Here is a 27,958-nt window from a genome sequence, read left to right as displayed (position 1 = left end):
GGTCTGGAGACAGGAAGGCTGTCAAGGATTGATTCCTGGCACTGGCAGGAGGAATTTTTGTAAGAAGAAAAAAATAAATAAGTAGAGGGGTCAGAGAAATAGCAGGTAGGGCACTTGTCGTGTATACAGCGGACAAGTCAGGCTCAATGCTGAAATTCCCATACAGTCTCCTGAGCCTGCCAAGAGTGATCCCTGAGTGAAGAGCCAGGAGTAAGCCCTGCGCATCAAGCCTGAGCACCCCTGCCCCACCCCACCTCATCCCCCAGGAAAAGGAAAAAAAGAAAGAGACCAGAGTCTTGGGTTCAAGTCCTGGCAATGCATGGTCCCCTAAAAACCACTCTTGTGAGCACATTGCACCAAAACAAGCAAAATAATAACAGAAATAGGCATGTCTTCAAAGCACAGTAGAATGTGGAATAGAGGTTAAAGGAATGTAAGGGAAACTGTAATTAAAATTAACAACCAGGTTGCACAATCATATTAACATCCTCCTCTTCATGCAAATTAAAACAGAAAATTAACTCATTTTTTTAAACAACTCTTTTGTTTGCTGGGCTGGAGCGATAGTACACTGGGTAGGGCATTTGCCTTGCACATGGCCAACCCGGGTTCGATTCCTCCGCCCCTCTCAGAGAGCCCGGCAAGCTACCGTGAGTATCTCCCGCATGGCAGAGCCTGGCAAGCTACCCGTGGCGTATTCGATATGCCAAAAACAGTAACAACAAGTCTCACAATCAAGATGTTACTGGTGACCAGTCGAGAAAATCAATGAGCAACGGGATAACAGTGACAGTGACAGTGATGATGTTTTGTTTGTAACATGTTAAAAATTGGCCTGAAGGGGCCAGAGCGATAGCACAGCGGGTAGGGCGTTCGCCTTGCATGCAGCCGACCAGGGTTTGATCCCCGGCATCCCATATGGTCCCCCGAGCCCCACCAGAAGTAATTCCTGAGTGCAAAGCCAGGAGTAACCCCTGAGTATCGCTGGGTGTGACCCAAAAAGAAAAAAAAGTTGGCCTGAAGTTATGTCTTATTTTGCATATTTCTTCCTACCCCCAAAGAATTTAAGGCTTAGAAAAGAGTAAATATTACTGAGTTAATTTCTAGAATTGGAACATAGCAGAGGTCAGGTATATGGTGCAAAGGGCTGTAGCACATATCTGGCATGTATAAAGCCCCAAGTTTGATCCCCAGCAGTCCATGCTCTCCCAGCACCGTTAGGCCCTCTGTACTTCAGAACTGGGCTGAGCACTGAATCATCAAAAATTCACCAAAAGAGTATTGCTTCAAGTACCCCCTGGGTGCACTATCCCACCTCCCAAGCACCATTAGTGACCCCCTACTTTTATGCTTTTCCAAGTTTTGATCAGCAGTGCTGGGGGCCCCTCCCAACAATTCTAGGACAACCAGGCTGGTGGTTCAATGCAAAGACCCCAGAACACAGAATGTAGTTGCTAGGGCCCTGCAGGGCTGGGGATTATCTAAGCCACTTCAATACTGTGCAGGGTCCACCAGACCTATACCATACAATGCTTGGGGGAAGCAAATGTTGCTGGGGAATCAAACTGGGATTGGCTCCATGCAAGACATGTGCCCGAATCCCTGTGTTATCTCTCTGAGCCCTTGGCCTTTTATTAAAAGGAAAAGGATCACAAAGAGATTACATACATATTGTGCCATATATGAAGTTGACCAGTCCTTTAATTTAAGAAAGCAATTAGGATATTTTACAAAGCACCGCTATACACAATGTAACCACAATACATAGCACTAGAAGGGGCACAAGAAATCTCTAACCTCTAGGTTATAAAAGTCAAAGATGAGAATATGATGAGGTAGAACCTCTCAGATAAAATAACTGCAAATGATCTGAGAGCAACACAAATTGCTACATGCTTTAAGATATCAAGATAATTGAGGTGAAGTGAGGAATTACTGCACTAAAGATATGATATTTGAAAAGTGGTATTCTAACAACCCTAACTTCTAAATATAAAAACTAAAAAGTTTTCCTTCTGTTATCATAGAGTTCTCAATTACTAAAAAGATGAAAAGAAGACGGAAAAAGTACTAAAAAAGTCCAAAAAGTATTTTGGACAAGTTGACAATAACAGCCTTATTTTCCACTGTTATTTAACCTTTATATACTAGCTTAGATTTTATAAAAGAAATTTGAAAACTACAGAGGAAAAACCAAACATCTGAAATAACTGTGGCTATTCATTTACCCAGCTTCTTAATTGAAAAAAATGAAATTAGGCATTCGATTTAGCTCTCAGAATTAAAACAGCAAGACACAAAGGAATGGGAAATGAGTTACACAGAACTAGCTAATAGATAGAAGGCAAAATTATTCATCCTTTCCTACTTCCAAAACCAAAAGCTAAATTATAGATCTTTAAGAAAAGACACAAAGTGTCTTTCATAATGGATTTATCAAAGATACCAAAAATTTGGGAGTAAATCCTTATTGAAGTATAATGTATATAGAAAACAGCACACAAATTCTAAGTGCATCATTCAATTATTTTTCACAAAGAAATACCTTTATGTAACAAGAACCAGAGTTAGAAGAGTACTTAGTTCCATCCCAAAACGGCCTTCTTCTCGTCATTACTCCCTTGCTCAACACACAGATACCATAATCTTTACTATGTTAACTTCTTGACTACGTTAACATAAGTGAACTTTTGGCCTATTTTTAAATCTATTTGACAGTCCCCCCCCCAAAAAAAATTGTCCCAATAGTATGTGATATTGAACAACTTACTTTATTATAAAAATGTTTTAGATCATAATATTGTTTCATGGTTTAAGAAAATTAAACTACTGGGGCTGGAGTGATAGCACAGCGGGTAGGGCGTTTGCCTTGCACGCGGCCGACCCAGGTTCGAATCCCAGCATCCCATATGGTCCCCTGAGCACCGCCAGGGGTGATTCCTGAGTGCATGAGCCAGGAGTGACCCCTGTGCATTGCCGGGTGTGACCCAAAAAGCAAAAAAAAAAAAAAAAAGAAAATTAAACTACTAATTAATCTACTGGCTCACAATAGATGATATTCCAAAATAATGGTTCTCCTATTTTCATTCTCCCTAACCCCACCTGGTATTTTATTAGTCAAAACAAGTTCTACTAAAGCAAGAATGTCTGTCTGCAAGCTTCCCCCCCCCCATTTCTTTTTTGGGTCACACCTGGCAGTGCTCAGGGGTTACTCTTGGCTCTGCCTGCACTCAGGAATTACTCCAGGCAGTCCATGGGAAAACATGAGATGCCAGGAATAGAACCCGAGTAGGCTGAGTGCAAGGCAAAAACACCCAACCCACTGTACTATAACTCTGGTCCCAGTCTTCAAATTTTGTAATAAATTTGTGAAAGTATGTGACTAGAACCCAGGTGTGTGTGATCCCATCAACGGCCAACATCCAGAGAGAGACTTAAAAGCAAGCTCCCAGAAGCGATATATTGTAGCCTACTTCTCCCTCTGGGAGAAACTGGCAATCTTCTGAGAGTTTCCTTCCCCCATGGGACAGCCTTGCAAGCTTCCCATGGTGTATTCATATGCAAAATCCAGTAACAAGCTGGATCTCATTCCCCTGACCCTGAAGAGTCCCCAGTGCAACATCATTAGGAGGGCCAAGTCGAAACATTTCGTCAGGGAAAGGACGAAATGAGATGTTACTGAGCCCACCCGAGAAATCAGTGATTAACGGGATATTGTGATTGATTGTGATTGATGTGACTAGAATACAGGTCATCTAATTTTTACAAAGAGCTTACTCCTGGAGGCTCTGGGAATCATATGGGATGCTGGGAGGAAGGGAGGGAGGGAGAGTGGGAGGGTGGGAGGAATGAAATGGGATATTTGATCAGGAGACAGGACAATGACTAGAGCGCATGTGTACCCAATCCTTGTTCCATTCTGGCACCACATGTTCCCCTTAGCATTGCCAGATATAGGTTTTGAGGCCCTCAGGCATACCAGGTGTGGTCCTGGAAGCCCCCAGCCCCAGAAGGGTGGCCTGGGTATCCCAGCATTACAGGGTCTGAACAATACCACATTTTGGGGTTCTTACCCTGAACCAGGCCCATTTGGTCAAAAATGCCAGTGCAGTCTCCCCCTACCCCCCCAAAGACATGAGATTCTTATAAGGCCATGACATAATCCCAAACAGAAAGATCATATCCTTCTGTTTAGTAACCGAACAATTTGGAATTTTTCTCCTTTTCTGGCACTTTACTTTCTCTAAGTAAAAATAAATTTTCAATTGTTTCTTTTTTCACCCTATTTGTTTTGTTATTCTCTTCTTCACATATTTCTTCTGAACCATGCGAAAGTGAGTTGGAGATACTATTATTTTAGCCCTCAGTATTTCTGCATTTTTATCCTAGGAAAACAAGTATTTGCTTAATCACAGCACAATTAATCAAATTCAAATATCAAATGCTAAAATTTCTATTAATTAGTTAATCTTCAAGAGCCATTAGTTCCTTTTAAAATGTCCTCTGGAGGAAGGCTGGGAGGCAGGAGGAAACTGGCTACATTGGTGGAGGTTAGTGGATACTAATGAAGGGATTAACAGTGGCATATTGTATGCTTGAAATTCAATCATAATTAATGGTGATTCAAATAAATAAAGAAAAATAAAATGTCCACTAAAGCCATTGATTTCCCCCCAGTCTAGAATCTAATTCAGGGTCACATATTAGTTTTGGTGGTAATGACTTTTTAGAAACTGCCAATTGATAAAGCTCCCTAACTCTAACCCTAAAATATTCAAGTCTTTTACATCTTTTTAAAGCTGCTATTTCAAAGACTATAAACCAGCTATTTTATAGGCTGTCTCAATTTAGGTTTGTCTGACAGTCTTTTATGCTAAATTCAGACTACACATTTTTTTGCAGGAACGTCAAAAAGCAGTGTCCTCACTGCATCCTATCAATATGTAGTAGGTTCTATTATCAGCCTATCTTTATCACCATGAAGTTGTTTTTCTCTTTATAATAAATAAACATTTATTTTTATTAGTTTTGCATACGGGTGAAATTTATTTCTGGGCAACACCCAACGATGCACAGGGGTTACTCCTGTCTCTACACTCAGAACTACTCCTGGTAGTACTTGGAAAACCATATGGAATACTGGGAAATTAACCTGGGTTGGCTATATGCAAGCAAATGCCCTACCTACTGTATTATCACTCTGGGTCTAGGGAATTATTTTAAAGTTATTTAAATATATTCTTTACCAAAATTTCACCCAATAGCTTTGTTACTTGTAAATAATTTTTGTCTGAGAGCATTACCCTAACTTTCCCACAAGGATCATTTTGTGGGAAATGATTTTCCCACATCATTTGATCATTAGATCAACAGTTCTAATATATTTTCCACTTACAAGAAGAATTTTCTCTTCTCCCCACTATTTGTTCAATTAAGTATACTTAGTAACCCATCAATTCTTATTTTTCAATAGATTAACATCTATAACTATCATCAGTGGGATGGTTAAAATTCCTCCAAAATCTTTTTCATACCACTTAACATGTCCCCATCATTCTTTACCTTCATACTTTGTGAACAATAATGTTTGAGGCTCATCTTGTACCTTCTCTTAGCCATTTCCCCAACGAGTTCTAGTTTCCTTTCAGAGACAATGGTTTAGAAGCCAATATATGGGGGAGCTGGGTATGTCCACTGTTATGGGATAATCGATTACTTCTAAGCTCACTTAGCAAACAAAGTCTGAGTATACATATACACATGTGTATATGCATGCATATACATGAATGTAATTGATTTTACTTATTATATTTGTAAATGTAAACATACATACATATTGCTGTACCTTAATATAAAAATATACTAAAAAAACATGAGTTCATAACCTCCCAATTCAAACCCAACATTACAGGGTTCATTCTAACCTTCTCTTCTGTAAAATGCCCTTCTCCAACAATGAATAATCTGGCTGTCATTATCCTCAATACACTTATTCATTTGTTCAACCCTAAAATAGACAGAAAATTATCTCAAAATTGCCAATTCATGCCAGTACAAAAAGCCAGACTACAAACCAGAGTTATTTGTTTCTGGTTCTTGTATCTTACGTTTGAAAATTACTTGGATCAGGGTAATTATGTCATTAATTTGAAGAAGACTCATTTCTGTTTATATTTTAGGGTTTATCCCTCTCTTAATTTTATTTTCTGATTTCATTTTTTTTGTTATTTTGGCATCTATACTCAGGGCTTACTACTGGTGGGATCGGGGGATCATACAGGGTACGGGGGATCGAACCTGGGTCAACTGTATGCAAGGCAAGTGCCCTACCCGTTGTATTATCTCTCCAGACCCCCATTTTTAAAACTTAAAATACTACATGAAGATTTCTCTGATGTTCTAAATTGATGCAATCCCAAACACTGCAATATAGGTTTATGCTGGAAATGATTTTCATAAAAAATAAGCCTTTCATAAGTGCAGCAATATTTTCATTCAAGCTCAGCTGTGCTTGGTGAACTAGATAAAAGGAAATAATAAACTTTACTCCTGAAATCTCACATAGGTCACTACTGATAAGACAGTTTTAAAACTGTACTTAAACTGTGCCACAGGATAAAAGAAGGGCAGACCCCATGGGTAAAAACTTTGTCCCTGCCCTAACTTCAGTTAAAGCTGATACACTGGGGCTGGAGTGATAGTACAGCAGCTAGGGCATTTGCCTTGCACATGGCCGACCCAGGTTCGATTCCCAGCATCCCATATGGTCCCCCAAGCACTGCCAGGAGTAATTCCTGAGTGCATGAGCCAGGAGTAACCCCTGTGCATCGCCAAGTGTGAACACCCCCCCCATAAGAAAAAAAAAAAGCTGCTACATTGCCCACTTACTCAGCTGGTACAAACTTTATGTCTACAATCTAAGAATAGGCCATCAGACCCTAAAAGTCAATGATCAGTAACTTTGTAAATCATGGTTCTTTAATTAGATAAATTGTTTTTTAAACATAGGCTTTCAGAAAGACATGAAATGTTTTCTTTCCTTTTTCCTCCAAAGAACTTAATGTGAAAATCCAGAATATTGGGCTAGAGCAATAGCACAGTGGGCAGGGCAGTTGCTTTGCACGTGGCCAACCAGGGTTTGATTCCCAGCATCCCATATGGTCCCCTGAGCACCACAAGGGGTGATTCCTGAGTGCAGAGCCAGGAGTAACTCTCGTGCATTGCTGGGTGTGACCCAAAAAGCAAAATAAATAAAAAAAAATTAAAAAAAAATCTACAATATTGAGGGTTTGTTTTAAAAAAAAAATCAATTCAATTCAGTGCCTCTAGTTTCAAGCAACTATTTCTTCTAGACAGAGAAATAAAGCAAAGATAACTAAAAGGCTTTCCACTGATTTCAACTATAGAAATACTAAATTTTTCTTTAACTTATTTTAGTGGGAAACCAGTACAGGCAGTATCAGTGCTCTTCTAAATTCTTAAATTAAACCACTGAGCCAGGGAAATAGTACAGCATGTAAGAAGCTTGTCTTGCACACAGCCAAACTGGGTTTGATCCCTGGCACCACAGATGGTCCTCTGAACACTGCCAAGAGTGGTTGCTGAGTAGAGCCAGGAGTAAGCTCTGAGCACTGCTGGGTATAGGCCTTCCTCTTCAGCCCCTCAAATGATCTGAATTATACTATTATGCTATTCAAATCATATTATGGCTGCCTGAAGTTTTTAATGAACAAAAGATTAATATATTTTACTTTCCCCCTTGTGCTAAGTAATACCACTCAAAGCCTAAACAAGTGAGACTGTCTGAACCTAAGTGCAGAAATTTACAACAATCATAGGTGAAATTTAATCAATCATTGCTATGTACACATCATGTTTTAAAAGCATTTTGAGGGGCTAAGGACTTCTAGCTGAGTTGAAGAGCATATACCCTGTGTGTGTGTGAGGACAGGGTTATATCCTCAGCAATACACACATTAAAAGCTATGTGCATTACTGCTTTCAGACTTAATAACGATCTTATGTGATAAGAACTATCATTAGCCACATTTTATAGATGAAGATATAGAGATGAAAGATCAAATCAAGAGCAGAATGGGGATAGAGCTTCTACAGAGCAGAATAGGGATTAAAACCCAGGTGGTTTGTGCATGGGGGCACTAGAACCGGGCAGTTCTATCCTGGTTTCCAGCCTGCCCCTGACCCCAGAAGTTATGCCTTCAACTTGCCCCCGAAGCCATCTTGCTGCACTCAGCAGTGAAGAATCCTGGCAGCGGGCACCACAACACTGGAGAATGCTCCGGACCCCAAACCAAGCTGATAACACCAGGGTGCCCCAGATGGAGCAGTTGCAGTCTCCCCACCTTCTCCAGATGGAATCCCAGTGACCACGAGCTTCTACAAACATGGCTCCAGTATGTTGGAACCAGGAGTATTTTTCCAAATCTTTCCTGATATACAAAAAAAACCCGCTCAGGAATGGCTCCTCCGCTCCTTGGATGGTCATGATCCCAGAGGCACACAAACCAATCTCGGAACGCAGTGGCTGCTGGCAGAAATTCTCCTGGATTGTGAACTAAGCTACGGTCCCGAGCGGCCCCGGGAAGGAAAGGGTTTTTTTCCCTCGGCCTTTTCCCCTTTGCGGCCTTTTCCCCTTTGCGGCAGCATGATGACTGCCACTTTCAGAGGCAATTGGACAGAGAGGGAGGAGCTCGCCAGTCGGGTGGGAAATCTCGCAATGGAGGGGAGGGGGGGAGAACCAGCCCTGCTCCCTGCCTAGGTGAAACCCGAGCGGCCGCCCACTAACGGCACCTCCGCTCCTGAACAGCCATAATCCCAGGGGCACAGAAACCAATCTTGGAACGCAGCGGCTGCTGGCAGAAAGACCTCTGAACTTAATTACTAAAATACCAGAATTTCAAAACCATGCGGCCGCGACAGCGGCCATGCAACATCATAGGCTTTTCATTATCAGCAATAGAAAACAAATTATCTAAAGATGCCTTTTCGGCAGGTCTGGTTGTTAGGGGAAAATTCTAAATAATAACAGTGGGTTTTCTGTTGAAAATTGAATGTAATCAAAGTAAAGAGAGAGTAAAGTGAAAATCACCTGCCACATAGACAAGGTGGAGGGTAGGATGAGGGGTATACTGGGGTTCTTGGTGGCAGAACATGTGCACTGGTGAAGGGATGGGTGTTTGATCATTGTATGACTGAGCCTTAAACCTGAAAGCTTTGTAACTGTTCTCACGGTGATTCAATAAAAAAAGAAAAAAAGAAAAAAAACCCAGGTGGTTTGAACCATTATCTGAAAATACTAAACTGATCTCAAAAACTCTTTGCAGAATGCATACTAAACTCTATCTTGCTAGATTCAGTGACTTCATCCTGTAAAGGGAAAAAAATAGACTTCAATTTTGTCATCCAACACATATGCTATTTTTCCAGAATATAACTGAACATTTGATCAGCATCCCATGAAAGGGTTCAACTAAGCTATTAATAAAATGTGACTAGGAATATTAGCAAAAAGAACTGAAAGCTGGATAGAAAGAGCTGAAGAGCTATACAATATACTTATCAGTGGGATTTCATCCATATGCAAACCTAATTCAACATTTATCATTGAACTAGCCATCTTACTTAAAGTGATATACAAATTTAATGCAATGTTATCAAAATTCCAATGTTACTCTTTAAGAAAACAAAAGGAACAGAATTAGCAATAATACTAATACCACAAAAGACCTTGAAAAGTCAAAGCAAATTAGAATGGCAGTATTATACTCCCCAACATCAAACTGTTCTACAAAGCTACAGCAATTTAAAAAAAGGTATGAGGGGCTGGAGCGATAGCACAGTGGGTAGGGCATTTGCCTTGCATGCACCCGACCCAGGCTCAATTCCCAGCATCCCATATGATCCCCTGAGCACCACCAGGGGTAATTCCTGAGTGCAGAGCCAGGAGTGATCACTGTGCATCACCAGGTGTGATCCAAAAAGCAAAAAAATAAAGTATGATACTGAAATAAAAATAAGCAAAGAACAATGAAACACAATTAAAGGCTACAAATAAACCCACACATATTAACAGTTAATTTATGATAAAGAAACCAAGGATATACATGAAGAAAGTCAAAGTCTCTTCAAATAACTCTGAGAAACCAGACACCAATATGCAAAAGAATGAGCTAGACCACTATTTCACACCGTAAACAAAGATTAACTCCAAATGGATTAAATACTTACAAGTAAGTACTAAAATGCACATGAAATGCACATAATAGAGGCAATACATGTATTGGTATTGGTCTCAATGTCTTTGGAGTTCAATTCCAATGGCAAAGGAAGCAAAAGTGAAAAGAGGTAAATTAGATATTGAATTCCCATTTGACCCAGCAATACCACTGCTGGGAATATATCCCAGAGAGGCAAAAAAGTACAATCGAAACAACATCTGCACATGTATGTTCATCGCAGCACTGTTTACAATAGCCAGAATCTGGAAAAAACCCGAATGCCCCAGAACGGATGACTGGTTGAGGAAACTTTGGTACATCTATACAATGGAATACTATGCAGCTGTTAGAAAAAAGGAGGTCAAGAATTTTGTAGTCAAGTGGATGGGCATGAAAAGTTTCATGCTGAGTGAAATGAGTCAGAAAGAGAGAGACAGACATAGAAAGATTGCACTCATCTATGGTACATAGAATAACAGAGTGGGAGACTAACACCCAAGAACTGTAGAAATAAGTACCAGGAGGTTGACTACATGGCTTCGAGGCTGGCCTCACGTTCCGGGGAAAGGTCAACTCAGAGAAGCGATCACCAACTACATTGTAGTCGAAGGCCATGTGGGGGAAGGGAGTTACGGGCTGAATGAGGGCTAGAGACTGAGCACAGCGGCCACTCAACACCTTTATTGCAAACCACAACAGCTAATTAGAGAGAGAAAACAGAAGGGAATGCCTTGCCACAGTGGCAGGGTGGGGTGGGGGGGAGATGGGATTGGGGAGGGTGGGAGGGACACTGGGTTTACGGGTGGTGGAGAATGGGCACTGGTGAAGGGATGGGTTCCAAACTTTGTATGAGGGAAGTATAAGCACAAAAGTGTATAAATCTGTAACTGTACCCTCACGGTGATTCTCTAATTAAAAATAAAAAAAAAAATAAAAAATAAAAAATAAAAAAGTTAACCTGTAAAAAAATAAAAAAATAAAAAAATAAAAAAAAAAAGTGAAAAGAGGCAAATGAGACTCAAATTTAAGCACTCTGGCATAAAAAAACTGTAATTAAATTCAAATAAATATATATGTATATATACATTCTTATATTCACTGCAGCACTTTTTACAAAAGCTAAGATATGGAAACAGGGCTTTAAAGATTGTACAATGGGTAAGGTGTTAGCCTTGCAAGCAGTCAACCTGAGTTCTATCTCAAGCACCACATGTGGTCCTCCAAGTTCATCAGGTGTGATCCCTGAACACAGGACAAGGAGTACAGGACTAAACCCAAAGCACTGCTGGGTATGGCCAAAAACAAACAAACAAATATATGAAAACAATCAAAAGTTCAATGACAAAGGACTATAAAGCTATCATCTTGATCCACAAGGAATCTATTCAACTATTCAAGAAAAGGGGGGGACAAAAATAAAAACAGAAGAAAAAATTTTTAAGGAAAAAAATTTTTTTGCCATACTGGAGGTATTATCTTAATATGTTAGAAGAATAAAGACAAAATTGAATTATTTCATTCACACATAGAATACAAAGAAACAACGCAACAATCAAAACAAATCCTTAGATTCTAACTGCAGAACTGAGGTTATTAAAGGGGTCGGGGTATGAGAGCAAAGGATCGAGGGTTCAAAGGGACTGTGGTGGAGGGTTATTTTGGAGGTGAAGGAATGTAGTACCATAGATTTGAAAAGGCACAAACCTGTATTCTTCAGATTGCATGAGATTAAGTCTCATGGCAAGAAAAACTATGTAACTGGGGGACTAGCTCAGTGGCAAAATGATTGCTTTCCAAGGTTAAAGATGTGAGTTTAATCTCCAGAACTCACCAACATGTACCAAATGTAATCCTGGTAGCACTGCTACTTAAAATCCCTGGCACCACAATAGAGGTGAACAATTGCTGATGTGTCATAACCCAGTTTGTGTGAGCCCTGCAACTAAAGTGTGATGCACAACAATGCATGGTCAAGTGTGAGTGCTCCCCATCATCACAACAACAACAAAAAGGAAAGGGAGGGGGAATTTCAAAATAAAGAAAGCTAAAAACCTGGAACCCTGGATGGCTCAGTATAAAGAATCTGCTCTGCAGGCGTGAGACCTAAAGCTCCATGCCTGGCACTGTCCCAAAGGCAGAATGGGATTCCTGGTAGCAGTAGTTTGTGAATCTGAGGCTACAACAAAGGCAGGCAATCACCAGCACAACCAAGTGGTAGAAAGAGGACCCAAGTCACTGAAAAAACAAAGGGAAGAGAAAGAAGAGCAAACTGCAAAACTGAATTCAAAATGAAAAAAATGAACCAAGACAATCAAAATGTAAAAAGCCAAAATACCAAAGAAAATGAAAATTCACAGTTAAGTTTAACACATTCTTCACTACTTTTTTCATCATTAATTAACTACTTGCAGAGTATAGCTTTTGGCAGTCTCACTGGACACCAGAGACAAACACCAGAGTTTGGTGCTCATCAGGATAGGTGGGATTTGGCAGGATAAGATTCCAAAGAAATGGCAACCACAGAAAAGTGAGATCAGACATCCTGTACTGCTTTTCTCTCTTAGGTGAATCCTAATCTGCGTGAGGGCAAGAGGCCAAGAATCAAGAAAAGTGCCTATTTTAAAGCAAAAATGATAAGCAGAACTTCTGGTAGTCTAACAGTGCTAGGAAAAGAAAAATTACCATTCAGGACTTGCCAAGAGTAGGGCTTGGCAAACAGCCCAGGTTTCCATTTGCTACTTCTGAAGGACAACACTCTGGGAGTAAGAGGAAACTAGATATAAACCAGCCTAAAACAAAGTCTTAAGTCATCTCAAGCCTGCATTGGGTCAAGAGCATATACTCCAACTTTCAATTACCACCAGAAAATTAAGTTCTCTCTGAAGAGCAGTATCATCAACATAAGCCTCTACATATTCAGACACACAATACCTCATGTCACTTGAAAATTTATAAGAACGCTAGGAGACAGGAACAAATGATAGAAAGTCAAGATAGTCCAGTGGGGAGGGTGTTTGCCTTGCATATGGCCAATCTGGGTTCAATCCTGGCATCCCATATGGTCCCCCTAGCACCTCCAGGAGTAATTCCTGAGTGCAGAGCCAGGAGTAACCCCTGAGCATCGCCGTTGTGACCTGAGAAGCCAAAAAGAAAAAAAAAACAAAACAAGAAAAAAACCGGCAACAGAAAAAGACCAAAAAGCTCCATATATTGTTAATTATCAGATACAATTTTTAAAAGAACTAGATTACTATGCTCAGGAAAAGATATAACAAGATGAGAATTACGACAGGACTGGAATACATACAAATGAAAAATAATTAAACGTATAGAAGTAGAAGCTCTTTCACCAGTCATGATCCAGAGACTCATCTCTTAAGAGAGATCAACAAGATGCAGAGATTCATCCAGACCCTAAGCAAGGCTGAGTCATCCAGGGTACTCCAGAGGGGGGTGGGTGAGCTCACCACCTGCCCAAACAGAGCCCTGACTGCTGGAAAGCTCCACACTCCACAATTGCTGCCATGCGCTCAGACTCCACTGCTGACGAAAAATCTCATCCAGAAATTAATTGTTAAAAACTCAGGTATGGGGCCGGAGCGATAGCACAGCGGGTAGGGCGTTTGCCTTGCACGCGGCCGACCCGGGTTCGATCCCCGGCATCCCATATGGTCCCCCAAGCACCGCCAGGAGTAATTCCTGAGTGCAAAGCCAGGAGTAACCCCTGAGCATCGCTGGGTGTGACCCAAAAAGCAAAAAAAAAAAAACTCAGGTATGCAGGTTCTGTAACTGAAATCTCCAAGCTTTTACGGAGTCGGGGATGGATTACCTCGCCGTATCTCCCTATACTTCCATAAGCTCTGGTAGTCACACACATACCCCAAGATACAATCCAGTTAAAAATTTAACTCCAGCTGTATCACCTCAAACTCTACAACACTGATAAGCCAGGAATAGCATACCAGATCGGATGGGATGTAATGTAGAAGGCACCCAATCTCAGAAGGCTTAACTATAACAACATCTTAGTAATCTCATACAAGGGCTTGATAGCTCCATGGTGAGATATAGAATCTTCAGTAACTTTCTTCTAAGGAAACACTTTTTTATTATTCTTTTAGCAAATGATAACAAGCAATATAAAATAAATAAAAAGCCTGCTATAGGGACAGGCTTTAGGGGTAGTAGGGAAAATTACAGATAATGGTGGTGGGAAGATGCAATGGTGTGATTTGTGTTGGTGATTTGTGTTGTGTGTGGAATGTTTGTAACAAATCATCATGAACCACTCTGTGAACCACAGTGTTTATGTAAGGTGTGAGGGAAAAATAATTTTTTTTAAAAGTATAGAAGTAAAAAGATGCTAAATAACCAGCTAAACAGGAGCTTTTTAACAGCAAGTTTAACTGCTAAATGAACTCGAAAAACGGTAAACAGAAAAAATACAAATGAAGAACAGAAACAAAAAGGATGAAATATGCAGAAAACTCTTATGATACTCATAAGGGATAGACAGAGAAAGTTTTAGTATATAGATAGATATCTAAACTCCCAGAAGGAACCAGACAAGTGGGCAGAAGCTGGAGCCAGAAAGTTGGTTCAAGAGGGTAAGGCTCTTGTCTTGCATATGACCAGCCCCTATTCAATCCCAGCACCACATAAGGTCCCCCAAGCACTGTGTCCCCCAAGCACTGTCAGAAGTGATCCCTAAGCACAGAGTCAGGAATAAGTCCTGAGCACCACTGGCTGTAGTCCAGAAAGCAAAAAAAGCGTGCAGAGAGAAACAACTGACATTTTTGAATATTCCAAACTGACAAAGACATTTAAGCTAATTCAAACTGGTGTACAGAATACAAGAATCTTACATATAAAGAAAGTGATGCAAATGCATTGCTGAACACAGATGAAAATCAAAGATACTGCTTCTCTAACAAAAACAATAAAGTCCGGGGCAGAGAGAGAGCGTATGGGTTAAAGCACTAGCCTTGGACACCCAATCCCCATTCAATCCCCAGCACTAACATATAATTCCCCAAGTACCACCAGGAGCAATACATGAGAAACACCTCCAACTGTAACCCAAAATTTTCAGGAAGCAAAACAACGATGAACAACAACAAAGGAAAACAATGACGCCAGGCGACAATGGAATGATACATTTTAAATACTAAAACAGTGCTGGAGATATGGCTATAGGTTCCACTCCATCATCCTCACCCCATCCTATAACTGCTGGGAGAGGTCCCAGGCCTCCAGTACCATGAGGTGCAGTTACCACAATAAACAATATTTTAAAAATACAAATACTGAAAGAAAAGGAATTGTTTACCCAAGGAAAACATCCTTCATGAGTGAAACATTTTTAGGCCAAAAAAGATATAGTACAGGGATTAAGGCACTTGTCTTACATGTGCAACATCAAATTAGACCCCTGGTACAAGATGGTCACACATAAGCACAGAGCCTAGAGTAACTCTCAGCACTGCCAAGTGCAGAACAAAACCTAAATAAATAAAATGAAATTATTGATGAAGAAAGAAGATAATCTCAGATAGAAGAACAGTAACATAGAACAGAATCAAGAATTCTAGGGAGAAGAAACAGGGACGTAAAATTTATAACTATAGACTTTAAAGTGATAAAATGAGAACAAACAAAAGGAGAACAAGTAGAATGAAAAAGCTGTATGATACTTGTATTGTCCAGAAAATAGTAGCAGTAGACTACAAAATGGCACACAATAATCCTCCTAATCCTATGTACACTCTTTCACAATGTGACTTTGCTACTCTTCATATCAATGGGTAAAATCTTGGGGGTCTACTGACAATACTGAGGGTAGGGCGTTTGCCTTGCATGTGGCTGACCCAGGTTTGATCTGAGGTACCCTATATGCTCTCCCGTGCATGTCAGTAGTAATTCCAAAGCACAGAGCCAGGAATGACTCCTGAGCATAGCCGGGCATGCCCCATTAATAAAAAACAGGGTTGTTGAGATAGCAAAGAAGTAGGGTGCTTGCCTTGCACACAGCTTCCCCTGGCGCTGCATATGGTCCCCCAAGCACCCCAGGAGTGATCCTTAAATTCAGGGCCAGAAGCAAGCGCTAAGCACAGTCAGTTTGGCTCAAAAACAAAAGAAAAAAATGAAAAGAAATAGAAAAATCCTATCCAATAGAACTTTTTGCAATGATAAAATGTTTTCCATGCAAACCAATTTGGTAGCCACTAAGTCACCGCTGAATAGTAAACACTTCAAATGTAGACAATATGAGGGGAAACTATAGTGTTTTTTTTTAATTCAAGTTCTATTCATTTAAATTTATGCTGGTGGCATCTTAGCACAGCTCTAAGATTCAGAAGCCATTGATAGTTTGTAGTAAAAATCAGGGCTGGCTAACAGTAAAAACAACTGAGTTTGATAAAATAAGGGCACACAGTCATCTCCTGCAAATAAATACTTCAAACATTCTTTTACTAGTATCCATTTATCTTAAATGTAGAGAACTGATAGAACAAACTCAAATTATTTAAAATTTCAATTTTCTGCAACTCAAATGAAACTTGGATATGTTAAATGAAGAAAGTCAGAAGAAAAACACTTCTCTGTGGTATGTAAAATAACAGCACAAGTAAATGCAAGGTATCAAAGGTTAAATACTTAGATTACCCTTGACCCTAATTACAGAAATAAGAAAAACAAGGAAGGAAAGAAATCGAGGGAGGTGTAAGAAGGGGTAGACAGGAAATAACAAGAGCAGAGGTCAGGGGACTTGGGTACATCAGTGACTGTATAGGTGTGGTACGTATCTAAACCATACAGCCAACAATACCATAAGCATGAGACCCAAATAACAATAATCAAACTCAAAAATGTTCCCATTAAGGAGGCAGGCTTGGGGTGGGAGGGAACCTGAGGACATGGTTAAGAGAAACTGACATGGTGACAGGACTGATGTTGCAACATTGCAAACCTTAAACTCTATTAGGAGGAAACTTTGGAAATCACAGTACCTTAAATTAAAATTAAAAAATTAACAATATATTGACCACATCCTGGTAAAAGCAATGATCCATAAAACTAAAAGAATTTTCTAGGGGGCTGGAGTGATAGCACAGTGGGTAGAGCATTTGCCTTGCACGAAGCTGACCCAAGTTCGATTCCCAGCATCCCATATGGTCCCCTGAGCACCGCCAGGGGTAATTTCTGAGTGCAGAGCCAGGAGTAGCCCCTGTGATTCACTGGGTGCGACCCAAAAAGCAAAACAAAACAAAACAAAAATTTCTAAAATTACCTAGCCAGAAATTGAACCCAAGGTTCCTGAATGCAAAACACACATCCCAGCCCAGCTGAGCTCTCTAGCCCACCTATGCTTCTTTTCTAATGTAAAGTGATTTTAAGAGAACTACATTTTTGAGGCCTCCAAACGGTATCAATTAGCTGTGAATCAAATCATTTCAGGTAATTAAATATTCATTTAATATGCCATGTGTTAATTATTCATATATTATTCGCCTGAAGCAGTTCAACCTTATCCTCTTCTCTACTGCCACCCCATCCACCCCAAGTGGAGCAAGAAGTTGATCCAATCCTGGTACAATTCCACAGAATTTTTTTAAACTTGTCACCATTAAGTAGGTCAGTTTTCTGCTCTAGTGGGTGTCTTAGCAATAAGAATTTCGGACTAGAATACAGTGGCTACTCTGCCTGGTAAGCACGTATCACACACACACAAAAAAAAGACTTTGATTAACTCCTATAGCCGGCCTGACTTTCAGAAGAAATCCCTAAGTCTTAGCTATCAGGAAATTTTGCCAGAAGAGTCAAAGAAATAAACCGAATTTGAATTCAACATTTGTTCTATATAGTGAAGTTGAAAGAGTTTAAAGCCCCTTAGTGTCTATCAATTCACACTTTGCTGAGACTGATATATTCTAGTATCAAAAGAATGGTACAAAGGACAATCAAGCAGAAGTCTTGTGGAGAATTTTAACAATTCCCCACAAATGTGGGACAGAGTCTCAGGTGTTTGGGTACATGCCTCGCATACTTGAGGACCTGACTCTGCTCCCAGAGTGCTCTCTACCTCCCCTGAGTGCTAGTTGTTTGGTCCTGAAGGACGCTGAGCCCTGATGGGCCTGAGCAGTATTATGTCACTGGTCCCTATCACTGAACCATTGAGCTCACTGGCTGGAAACACCAAGAATGGCCCCCAGACCTCCAGAACACCACTTTGGGAAGACTCTTCTCCAAAAAAGTCGAAGAGAGCCAGAGAGGTAGCTCAGCGGGCAGAGTGCTTGCCTTGCACATGGCTGACCTGGGTTCAAACCTGGCTTCCCTATGGCCCCCTGAGCACCGCCAGGAGTAACTCCTGAGTGCAAAGTGAGGAGTAGCCCCTGAGCATCATCAGGCATGGCCCAAAAACAAGTTAAAAAAAAAAAAGTCTGAAGGTACGGCTTGTTGGTAGAATGTATACCATGCCTATAGAGTCTTCGAGTTCAATCTCTAGCAGCACTCCCCACCCCAAAATTCATTAATATAAACTATGTAAACATTGACACTTCTGTAAAAACAATTCTACCTAAATAAGAACTTAAAAAATAAAATTTGATGGCAGTCACACCCACAAACTGCATAGTGGCGCAATATAATCTCATCAACAGCCATGATCCAGAGACTCAGAAATAAAGCTCCCAGAAGAGAGCAATACAGACCTCATCCATGAGGGAATCTGCTGTATTCTAAATTTTAGAATTCCTGGACCTCTCATACCCTATACCACTGTTGTACCAGAAGTACCACACAACATTTAATTGGGTTTAACAAACATATTAGTAATTTCTTATACAAGGGCTTAATGGCTCCAGGATGAAATAAAACAATCTTTACATACTTTCATCTAAGGAAACTTTACTGGATCATTTTTAGTACATTATTCATAACAAGCCATACAAAATTAATTGTCTTGGTTTTGCTTTGGGGCTCACAGCTTGAGATTTGGGGTGGAAACATTCAAAATATGAAGGTGGGAAGGTGCAATGGTGGTGAGATTGGTGTTTGAATATTAAATGTAATGAATTATTGTAAACAATTTTTTTTTTTGCTTTGTGGGTCACACCAGGTGATGCATAGGGGTTATTCCTGGCTCATGTGCTCAGAATTACTCCTGGTGGTGCTCAGGGAACCATTTGGGATGCTGGGAATCGAATCCAGGTCGGCCGTGGGCAAGGCAAACGCCCTACCTGCTGTGCAATTGTTCCAGCCCCTATTGTAAACAATTTTATAAAAATAAAATTTAAATTTAAAATATAATAAAATAAAACTCGAGGGACTGGAAAGAGAGTTCAGTGGGGTAGAGTGCTTGCCTTGCACATGGCCAACCCGGGTTCGATCCGTGGCATCCCATATGGTCCTCTGAGCACCACCAGGACTAATTCCTGAGTGCAGAGCCAGGAGTAATGCCTAAGCATTGCTGGGTTTGCTCCACCCAAAAAAATCCCCACAAAATAAAATAAAATTTTTAAATAATATGGGGCTGGAGTGATAGCACAGTGGGTAGGGCGTTTGCCTTGCATGCGGCCAACCCAGGTTCAATTCCCGCAATCCCATATGGTCCCCTTAGCACTGCCAGGGGTAATTCCTGAGTGCAGAGCCAGGAGTGACCCCTGTGCATTGCCGGGTGTGACCTAAAAAGAAAAAAAAATTTAATTAATAATGATTTTCCTTAAAAAATTAAATAAAATAAAACTTGAGGGGGGGATGAGAAATGTCCATCAGATGCTGCAGGAGGGAACAGAACTCTCTGGTGGTGGTGGTGTTGGGATGATCACTGGATAAAAGTATCATTAACAGTATTTACAGTACCTCAATTTTAAAATTTATAAGTTAAAATTTGAGTAATCTATTTGTTTTGTTTGGGGGCCACTCTTAGAGGTGCTCAGTGTTACTCCTGGTTCCTCATTTAGGAATTACTCCCGGTGGTGCTTAGGTACCATTTGGATGGAACCTAGGTTGGCCACATACAAGGCAAATGATCTTCCCACTACACTATTGCTCAGGCCCCAGAATGTGAGTAATCTAAACAAAAGAAAATATTCTAGGAAAAAGTGTTGACTAAAATAAAACTAGCAATTAGAGATAGATATTAAAAATGAAGCCTAATGATAGTTGCGGGCTGGATCGATAGCACAGTGGTATGGCGTTCACCTTTCAACGAGGCCGACCCGAGTTCGATTCCTCTGCCCCTCTCGGAGAGCCCGGCAAGCTACCGAGAGTATCGTGCCCGCACGGCAGAGCCTGTCAAGCTACCCATAGCGTATTGGATATGCCAAAAACAGTAACAATAAGTCTCACAATGAGAGACATTACTGGTGCCCACTCGAAATCAATGAGCAACGGGATGACAGTGACAGTGACAATGATAGCTGCATGATGAATACATTGTATTGTTCTTTTTGCTTCTGTAAATTAAAGATAATTTCCAAAATTAAATATTTCTTTTTAAAAATCTGTTCAGAGCTAGAGAAATAAAAAAAGGAGTAAGAAACCTTCCTCAAACATAGTTCACCAGGGTTTAATTCCCAGCATGCCATACAGCCCCCTGAGCTGGCCAGGATTGATCCCTGAGCACAGAGGCAAGAGCAAGCCCTGAGCAAAGCAAGTATGGGAACACAGGGAGTGGGGGAAAGGAAGGAAGGGAAGGGAAAAGAACAGAGGAAAGGGGAGGGAAAGAGAAGTTGGGGGAGGTAGGGATCCATTGACTGGATTTAATAAACATGTATATAGCTCTATATCCTCCCAAAGCTTCTTCTCCAGTACACATGAGACATTCTCTAAGATGATGGGACACAAAACAAGGTCCAGAGAATCATGAAGATAGAAACCATAAATAGATGATTTCTACTTATGATAAGTAGTTTGCCTCATCCTTTGAGACCACAATACTAATAAGGTAGAAAGAAATAAACTATAAAAACAAAATTGGAGAGGGGCTGGGGCAATAGCACAGCGGGTAGGGCGTTTGCCTTGCACCCGGCTGACCCGGGTTCAAATCCCAGCATCCCATATGGTCCCCTGAGCACCGCCAGGGGTAATTCCTGAGTGCAAAGCCAGGAGTAACCCCTGTGCATCGCCAGGCGTGACCCAAAAAAAAAAAGAAAAAAAAATTGGAGAAAACCTCAAACATAAGTAAACTAAACAATACACTAGCAAATAACCATTGGATTAAAAAGAAAACCAAAAAAGAAATAAAGATACCTGGAACAACCACAAGGGTGATGGCAATAGTTACCAGAACATATGGGACACAGCAAAAACAGAACTTAAAAGGGAAATTCAAAGCAATAGGCTTTCATCAGAAAATAAGAACAGGTCAAGTAAATACCTAATCTCAGATTAAGAAACTACAAAAAAAGGACTAGAGAGGTAAATCAGGGGTTAAGGTGAATGTCTTGCATGTGGCATCACTGGGAGCAGCTCTGAATGGTCCCCAAGCACCACTGGATGGGGTCTAGAGGACTGCTGAGCACCACTGAAGTGGCCCTGCGCTAGAAGGGCCTGAGCAGTAACTGCATCCTTACACCCTAGGCATTGAACCACTGGCCTGGCTGGTCAAGAATCTCCTAGAAGGACACCTGAGCCTTTGGAGCACCATTTAGGAATGTCCCTTCCAACTTGCCCCCACACACCCCTCCCACACACACACACAAAAAAAAAAAAAAAAGAAAAAAAATCAATAAATGAAGCCTAAAGTAAGTAAAAAGAAGAAAATAATATTAGAGTGAAAATCAATAATACAGAAATAAAACCATACAAAAGATCAACAAAACCAAGAGCTGTTTTTTCTAAAGGAATAAATCAGATTACCAAACCCTGAAACTCACAAGGAACAAAAGAGGAAAATCTTTTCTGACTGGGGAGGTCAGCATACCTGGTAGTTCTCAGGGGCTATTCCTGGCTTTTTGCTCAGGAGTGGCCCCTAGCAACTGGGGTATCAGACGCAGTCCCTGAGATCAAACCACGGTCAGCCACTGCCAAGTCTAGTACCTTACCTCCCACACTAACTCTCCGGTGCCCTGAGAAAACTCTTAATCCTCTGAACTTGAAGCATTCTACTTCTCCCTGGCCCTGAAGTCTAACAGTGTACTCAAAATGCACCTCTCAGGGATAGCCCTGTTGTTACATATATCTTACACAAGCTATGCAGAATTATAAGTAAATAAAACTAAGTCACACGAACATTGTATTTAAACATTAGTCACATAACTAGTGGGAAGTTTTTGCTATTGAACTACTTATGGTTACCATCAGTTTTTGATAAAGAACATTTGAATAGAAAGCTCCATTGTAAATCAACTGCCTGAAGAAAAAAGAAATCTGTCTTTGGGTACATTTGGGAAGTATCTCCATTTGTTCACTTAAAGGTTGACTTCCAGGGTTCTTTCAGAAAGGGATGTGGGATGGGCAGGTCAAATAAGCTTGGCAACCTCTGACCTAGGCAGTGGTTCTCAAGCCTTAGCATACATCAGAATCAACCTGGCAGCTGGGTCAAACCAAAGAAACTGCTTGGGCCCATCCCAAGAATTCTGATTAGGGAAGTCTGAAGAGAGACCCCAGAATCTGCATTGCTAATAAGTCCAGATGTGGTCAAAGATGTTGATGCAGGGACCACACTTTGAGGATAAATTATCAGCAATCAAATTCAAAATCTTCTCCAGGATTTTTTTTTTTTGATGCCATGGGGAAGATGAATCTCTTTTTCTGGGTCTGCAATTATAAAATCAACATAAACTGAGCAGCTTGCTCTTCCTTTATTTACTTTCCTTATCTCTCCTTACTATATGAAAGAAATTATGTCTTAGAAGGAAAAAGAAATAATTTAATTAGGGTCACTGGGAAATAAAATATAAAAGTGAGAGTTCCTGACACAGTTTGAGCACCTAAATTGCTACTTAATCTATTGGTTAATATCATTTTTTATTATATTTAATTACTTGGACCAGTAACTTTTTAGTTTTCTGTTCTCTGCATTTGTAAGTAGATCTAACTAAAACTGTGGGATGGACGAGACAAAGGCACAAGGCCATAGGGTTTCCCAAAGAAGAAGATACCATATCAGGGGTACTAAAACAATTCAGCGGGATGGGGTTGGGGGGGATAGTGATAATAACCTTGGGTATAACTGGGACACTACAGAATAAAAATAAGGGGGCAGTAGAACATAGATTTTCTCAACTTGACTTCTATGTTTCATCTGTTATATATGAATTAAAATCATAGTGTTTATTTTCCAGATAAAGACACAAAATGTTCAACTGTGTTGATCAGTGGAAGTCTGCTGACAGGTCTTAACAAGCAGGACTGCACATTACACACTGTTGAAAAGTCCGGCATGCACCGGCAGGCATATGTACGTGTAATGACTTGTTTATGATATGATACTGAAAACAGACAGTACGTATGAAATCTAATTTCAACTGTTTTTTAACTGTGTGATAAACAGTTAACAATATATACAAATATAACTAACAATTCAAAAATTTAGTCAAGGAATCTTGCAGTTGTCTGCCATAAGGAATAGAAGGAAATCTGTTAACTGATGTCAAAGGGAGTAGGGAAAATACTAGATATCTCACTCATCTGTGGAATACAAAGAAACAAAACAAGAGCTCAGACAGTACTGAATGAGGACAAATCCCTGACCTTAGATTACAAAACTGGTATTGCCAAGCAGAGACGGTAGAGAGTGAAGGCAAAGAAAAGGCGAACTAGAAGTGATATAAAGGTGGAGGGTCTTGGGCACTTTGGCGGTAGTGAGATTCAATAACTATGTACGTCCAAACTATAAGCATTGACCTTATTGTAAACATGCTACCTAAACTATAATACAAATTATATTGGAAACTTTTCATTTTTATAGGTTATATAAAGCAAATTATAATTTTATTTCTGGGCTGTTAAGTCACACCTGGCAGTGCTAAGGACTTCACTTGGCTCAGCGCTCAGGGATCATTCCTGGTGGGCTCAAGAGACGATGTAAGTAAGATGCCAGCGATTAAACCTGGGTTAGCCCCGAACAAAGCAAGCACTCAACCTACCATACTATCTCTCTTGTTCTTTTTATGTTCTTTTTTTTTATGTTTTTTTTTAATTCAACTTTTTAAAAAAACCTGGGGGACACACTGGCTGTGCTCAGGACTTATTCCTGGCTCTGCATCATAGGTCATTTCTGGTGGGGTTTGAAACACCACATGGGGCCAGGTCAGGTGCATACAAGGGAAGCGGCCCTATCCCCCACTGTAATACCTCTCCAGCCCCCAAAGAAAATTATTTCACTGTTGTTCAATAAGCAAAATACACACAAGTATTTTCATTTTTTTTTAACATAACTGCTATGTTTCTGTGCCTTTTTGTGGTTACTACTAATAAAATTGTAGCAGGCTTGTGTTAGTACAATACCATAAAAAGTATACAGTCAATATAATTGTCTTGGACCCAGAGCAAGTAAGGCATTTGTCTTGCAGACAATCTGACCAGGGTTCGATCCCTGAACCCTGGTCCTTTGATGGTCATTTGAGTCAAACAGGACTAATCCCTGAGCACAGAGTCAGGAGTAATCCCTGAGCACAGCTGGGTGTGGCCCTGTAAACCACAAAAATAAGTCTTTTTTATTATAATATTAATGAAATTATAATAAGCACTAATGTTTATAATATATTGAATCATCTGTTAGTTGGTTAAAAAAGCATGTGTTAATAAGGAACAATTATTTAAGTAAGGGCCAAGTAAACTATCAACTGATTTTAATTGCATATTAATGTATTTTAATTATTTCTCAATAAATTTAGATATATTAACATTTAATATCAAATATATATTTAATGATGTAGGTATATGAACAAAATCCAGTTTATTAGTTTCATTCGTATTTTTATTTCTTAATCTCCTTTATGTTCTTTTTTTTTTGCTTTTTGGGTCACACCCGGCGATGCACAGGGGTTATTCCTGGCTCTGCACTCAGGAATCACCCCTGGCGGTGCTCAGGGGACCATATGGGATGCTAGGATTCGAACCTGGGTCGGCCGCATGCAAGGCAAACGCCCTACTCGCTGTGCTATTGCTCCAGCCCCTCTCCTTTATGTTCTTTTATTTTTTTTTTCAGTTACAAAGTTGTTCATGATTGGGTTTCAGGGATACAATGTTCCAACACCCATCCTTCACCAGTGTACATTTCCCACACTGAGGCCGGAGGGATACTGGGGACATTGGTGGTAGCAAACATAAACTTATTAATATTTTTGTTTTTTCTATCTTACACAATACCAGATGTTATAATTGTTATCCTACAACTGCTATGAAATATTTTGGTTCTAGTGAAAGAAACCGCACTTTTCCAACTATTTAAATTGTTATTTCTCTTGATAATTTTATACTCCTATTATGAAAAGCACATAAATTTGGGGTGGGAAAAGCCTCCCAAGCAGGTCCTGCTTAGCAGGTGCAGGATCTACTTCCAGTGATACTTGGCTAACTGGAGTGCTAAAGTCTAAGGGTGTGGTGATGCTCGGGTCTTGCCCTGCCAGGATCACTAAGGCTATCCAGCTATCCGCACTTAGAGACCTCCAGGAATATACTCATTGATGTTCAGGAGGCCAGGTAACGCAAGGGATTGAATAAGAGTTTTTGCATGTGCCCCAATCCTTGCACTATCTTTCCAGCTCTACCTTTTTTTTATCTTTTAAAATTTTTTTAATTGAATCACTATGAGGTATACAATTACAAAGTTGTCCATGATGGGTTTCAGTCATACAATGTTCCAATAACTTTCCCTTCACCAGTGTACAATTCCCACCACCAGTGTCCCTAGTCTTCCTCCCATCACCACCCCCTACCCAGCCTTTTAGAAAACACTTCTCTCTCTCCTTCCTCCTCTCTTTCTTTTTGGGCATTATGAAATTTCATTTTTTTAAATATATCTGAAACAAGAAAAAATGCAGAAAACTGAATATCGTGGTATTGAATATTTAAATGGTACTAAATATTTAAATACAGTGTTAAATATTTAAATATAACTATATTTAGTCACTGACACACATTATTGATATGCATGATTTACCAAAACCCATTTTATCAAATGAAACTATGAAGCCCTCATGATTACAAGAACATCTGAAAAAAAGTTAACTTTGAGGGCTAGAAAAATACTACAGCAAATAGGATGTCTGCAGGCAGCCACCCAGGTCTGATACCTGACATCCTATATTGTTCTGAATTACCCTATATTGTCCCCCAAAGCACCAGGAGTAATCCATGAGCAAAGATACAGGAGTAAATCCTGGCACAGCCCCAAAACAAACAAAAAATTAATATTAATTAAAAATATATAAGAAATCATCTTAAAAATTTTGAGAGCACCAACATTGGCAAAACTATTCAATAGCTATCCTAATAGGTGTGTGCTTCAACATTTTGTTACTGACTGCTGAACTAAGAAAACTGCATACATTTTGTGAAGAATATATTGGTGAAGAACTATTTCTTCTGGCTATAGCCTGTGAAATAATATGCACTATGCTATACAAGGCAGCATGTGACATTACCAAGAAAATATCTTTGAGCAAAGAAGAACTGGTAAAATGGCACACTATGTTGAAGACTCATTAAATGAATATTTAAAACACTCCAAGAGAGCTGGAAAGACAATACAGAAGATAATGTGCTTGCCTTGCACCTGGCTGACTCAGGTTCAATTCCGGTAGCCCATATGGTCCCCTGATCCCACCAGGAATGATCCCTGAGCACAGAGTCGGGAGTTAGCCTTGAGCACCACCAGGTGCTCAAAATATAACTAAAATAAGTAAAATAAATAGGACATCTCAGTTTGGGAAGTCAGAAAGACAATAGAAGTTATGGTGCTTGCTTGCATGCAGCCGTCCCTGGTTCAATCCTAGACACTGCATATGATCTCCTGAGTATGTTGCCTCAACCACTTCCACCCCCAACCAAAATATCCCAGTTGTCTATTCATTGTGATGAATCAACTTTACCAGGAAATGATGCCTTACTTTAAGCATACATGAGGTTCATAAAAGAAAAAATTGCTAATTATTATTAAGTAATACTAAAGTAGAGTGAATATTTTATGCATTAGAAGAGTTTTTGAAGAAAAAGATATTTCCCCTCGTATTATATCTTTTCAGTTGCTACATGCAACTGATGATACTCCAGCCATGATAGGGTGCTACATGTAGAGCTTTTCTTGCATATTTTAAAAAAAACAATTCCAGGCCAGTTGGAGAGAGTTTTATAAATGCTTTGGCCCAGTATTAGAGCTCCTAGAAAACAAAAATTATGCTTTATGAGCCAACATGATTGATTCAAAAAAATGACATTAAGTATCTGATTTGACAGACTTGTTAATAAATTTAATAAAACAGATTTACAGTGCCAAGGTAATGAGCTGAATTTAATCAAAACAAAAACTGCTATATCTGTGTTTGTGGCAAAACTTCCATACAAATTAATTTTGGATGAGGGGTATTCACTCACTTTTTAAATTAATCAATAGTAGAAAAACAAAGACTTGCTTATCTACTGTCAGCACTTGAAAGCTGTCCATTCTGACATCAATAATTTAAGAACAATTTTAAAATGAACATACCTGATTGGGTTTTAGAAACTTTTCCAAGTATAAGCATATGAGAATCTCTAAACTTATAAGAACT

The 27,958-nt window shown here is 39.9% G+C and overlaps 1 protein-coding gene across 7 annotated transcripts in view; it reads right to left on the bottom strand.

Moving 5' to 3' along the window:
- Nucleotides 1-27,958, bottom strand: part of NUMB (NUMB endocytic adaptor protein) — a 147,248-nt gene that overhangs the window by 74,073 nt on the left and 45,217 nt on the right. The gene's annotated exons all lie outside the window — the stretch shown is intronic.

This window comes from Sorex araneus, chromosome 3 (genome assembly GCF_027595985.1).
Source record: "Sorex araneus isolate mSorAra2 chromosome 3, mSorAra2.pri, whole genome shotgun sequence".
Lineage (NCBI taxonomy): Eukaryota > Metazoa > Chordata > Mammalia > Eulipotyphla > Soricidae > Sorex > Sorex araneus.
Note: the sequence above shows the minus strand (reverse complement) of the source record. Positions and strands in the feature narration are given on the sequence as shown.